Raw genomic sequence first — 4,054 nt, forward strand, 5'->3', positions numbered from 1 at the left:
AATTAAAAAGAGAAAAAGAGATAGAAACTTCAATAAAGAAAAACAAAGGTATACATATTTTTTTTTGAAAAAGGAAATTCCTCCTTCAGAAGGTTCTTCAAAGGTAATAATAGTGGCCTATGCTGCAAAGCTTTTCTCAGGGTCTTCTTTAAGTCTGGAAGCCAGTGGACTGAGCAAAGGCTAGGTGTCATTCACACTGATAATTTTTATTTTCGTTCTCCTCCTCCTCCTGCTCCTTTTTCTCCTCATCTTATCCCTCCTCCCGTTCCTCCTTCCCCTCCTCTTCTTTTGAAGATGATCTTTAAGTACTTGTTCAAAGGGTTTCAGTTTGACATGTCAGTTTGTGAGCACAATACATCTTTGTCAGTGTCACCCCTTTCATCCCTTTCCCCATCTCTTCCAACCCAACATCTGTACACTGACCGTTACGATGGCACCTGCCCACCTGTTTTCTGATTCTTATAGCATTTACCAGAAGACTAGCAGGATTGACTTGTAGCTCAAGTTAGTTGGAAATCCATCCAGCAGGTTTGCACAGTGGAATCACAGTGGAATGAACTTGGGCAGAATATGGAACTCACCAGGAAGTAATTTTCTTTGAACTCTTTTTGATGTCATACTCTGCAGGTGGGTAATACAGCAGGACTATGGCAAGCAACTGAGTTACTAGTTTACGAAAAATAAATGTGTCCCCTTAAGGGCAAAGCACATCAAAGAGCAAGAAATATCTGAACTGTGGGTGGGGACAGAAAAGGTGTTTTTTTTTTTTAAATTATATGTCACTGTTTTTTTTTTAACATAATGTTTCCAAGTTTTCCAATGATATAACAGGATTTGCTTCACTTTTTATCATCTCAAAGTGCTAGAAATCAACACACATTTCATATTTAAAGCACTGTGTATGCTATTTTGATGTTTTCCTTATCAATATCAGAAGCAAACATGCTGGATGCTGGCCAATTACACTACAATTAGCTTTTTGGTAGCTAGTGTGCCATTGGCAAATTCTTGAGGTTTATCTGATGCCAGCTGCTATTTTAGGTCTTTTCTCCAATTACCTGTATGACTTAGGCAACATGCCACCTCTCTAGGCCTACATTGTCTCCTACAAAATACAGACCTAGATTGCCTGATTGCTAATGTTTTATATGTCTATCAAATTCTATGACGATACTCCCCATCAACATCACTCTTATTTCATGTTCATTTGCTACTTCTCCACCCATAAAGCATAGTTTTCCATTCTTAAGTAAACATGAATTCATTAAAAAATAAACACATGAGAGAAGCAAGATGGTGCCAAAACAATAGGGATCCAGCCTAGCTCTCTACCACAAAAAGAGAATCAGGGAATCCCATGAGCCAATTACCTTAAGAAATCATCAACTACAAATTCAAGAAGTAATGCAGAAGTACACAAACCAGAAAAGGAACCCAGATAAAGCGTGTATCCAACTTTCTCAAAGAATCCAAGACTCGAGGACCCCTCCCCTACCCTGACCTCCAGCAAATCCAGCAAGTGGTAGAATCCAGATGCAGGAACCCCACACAGACCAGGCATTGGCAGCAGAGAAGGCGGTGGAGACCAGTGGAGAGGCTAACAGCCCTCCAGCACCCGCGGAGCAGTTCACAGCCAAACCCCGTTGAGTAAGTAGTCCAGCAGGTTCCCCCAAACCCATGGGAAAGCAGAGATGGTGGCGAGCTACAGAACTTAACCCAGACCCTTCCACCCTGCCCAAGAAAGACTGGCAAGTGCAGGGGGGCAAGGAATTCAGAATCCTGTCCCTTCCTTCAACAGTCCCCTCCCCCAAGCCATTGACTGGAGACTGACAGGCGGGTAGGCGCTAAGAGCCACCACCCCACCAAAGGGGGCGGAGGTGTCCCTGCTCCCACTCGCCCAACAGCCTCCTCCCCCAGGCCACTGAAACTGGACACTGAGGGGCGCTGAGACCTTGCCTTCCAACAGCGTGTGGGGGTGTGCGAGAGTCTGGGAGTCAGCATCTTGACTGACCCAAACCTAAGCAAGGTGCCCGCCTGCTGGGAGTCTCCAGCAAGACAGCACCAAGGGGCCCCCACAGAGAGTCACAGACAGACTCTTAGCCAAAGTGGCTAAAACACAACAGGAAACTGAAGGGCAGACCAGCAGGGGCCGAGCTCGACCTCTGAGAGCCAGAAAGGTGCAGCTTTGCCCTTGGAGCCCTCCTCCTCTGCTGGGCCCCACCGCTGAGAACAGGGAAGAAACCAGTCCAGCTGGTTTAGCTGAGATCTCCCAGAAAATCCCAAACCCAGGCTCTCTGCTGGGCCTCGCCCCTGGGAATGGAGTAGGAAAACTAGCCATCCGCTGGGCTAGCTGAGACTGAAGTGTGCAACTCCATTCTTACGGCCCACTGGGGGCCACTGATTGGGCTGAGAGCTAGCTGTTCAGCGGCACGCAGCCTATGGGAACAGGTGGAACATCTGTAAAAGCTGCAAACTCTGACCTAATCAGCGGTGGAACCAATTTGGCTGAGAAGCACAGGTATACAAAGATTCCCAGAACCACCAGTCTCAAACCAAGTAAAGACCACCACCTACTGACCACAGAGCGAAACTACAATAACAGACCTCAATGCCCTGGAAAGCACAACGACGAATTATGACATATAGAATAACCAAAGTCCCACACAGCCCAAAAGGAAACAAGAGTGAAGGGATGAGAGAGATGTCACCATCCCAAGAAATGACACCCGAAGAGACACAAAACATGACTCTATTCAAGGAGATGATTGTGGACATGGCTAAAGAGATTAAAGCAGAGTTACAAAAACAATTCCAGGAATATAAGCAGGAAATTACCAAGGAGCTCCTTGAATTCAAAAGAGAAATGGAAGAAAAGATTAATACCCTTTCAGCAGACATGATCAGCTTAGTGTCCACCATTCAAGCAAAAACGGATGCATTAAGCAACAGACTGATTGAGATGGAGACTAGGACATCAGGAACGTAAGATAAAATGCAAGAGCTGGAACAGAGAATCATCAGCCTGGAGAAATCAGTCAGAAATCACCAAAGAAAACTCCAGGACCTGGCAGACACAGCCAAGAAATCTAATCTTTGTATACTAGGGATTGATGAAGGGGCGGAGTTCCAGGATAAAGGGATGCAAGCCTTATTCTCCAAAATCATAGCAGAGAGCTTCCCCAACCTTAAAAGAGAAAATACTCACATTATTGAAGGTTTCAGAACTCCAAGCAGGCAAGATCCTAGACACATCATAGTAAAAACACTAGACCCAAATACCAATCAGCTGAATTTAAATGCTGCAAAAACAAAGAAAGAGCTATAATACAATGGGAAAAAATTAGAATAACTGCAGACCTCTCCACACAAACCCTAAATGCAAGATAAGCTTGGAAAAACATCTTTCAGGACCTGAAGACCAACAACTGCCAACCCAGACTGATATGTCCAGCAAAACTAGCATTTACCTTTGAGGGAGAAACAAGAATATTTCACTCCAAAGAGAAGCTATATGAATACATGCACACTAAACCAGCATTACAAAAAATATTAAATAATCAAGAACAAATTGCAGAACAGCAAGAACCCCCATCAAGAAGCAATTACCTATAAATCACTAAACACAAAAGGGGAAAAACAAGAGAGAAAGAAACTTAGAGATAAAAATAAATAATGACAATGGACACTGACCACTTCTCCATAATTTCACATTTATGTGAACAGGCTGACCAATCCAATCAAAAGACACAGAGCAGTAGACTGGATTAAGAAACAAGACCCATCCATATGTTGCCTTCAAGAGACCCACCTCAGTGCCAAAGACAGAAACAAACTCCAAGTGAAAGGATGAAAAAGAATTTTCCACTCCAACACACTGGCAAAAAAGCAGGAGTAGCAATCTTAATCTCAGACAAAATTAACATCTCAGTAAACTCAGTACACAAGATAAAGATGGCCACTATATATTAGTAAAAGGTACAATCCATACCCTCAATATTACAGTTATAAACATTTACTCCCCCAACACGGGAGCACCCAAATACGTCAAGCAAAC

The sequence above is a fragment of the Megascapheus bottae genome, chromosome 10 (genome assembly GCF_031878675.1).
Source record: "Megascapheus bottae isolate mThoBot1 chromosome 10, mThoBot2.hap1, whole genome shotgun sequence".
Classification (NCBI taxonomy): domain Eukaryota; kingdom Metazoa; phylum Chordata; class Mammalia; order Rodentia; family Geomyidae; genus Megascapheus; species Megascapheus bottae.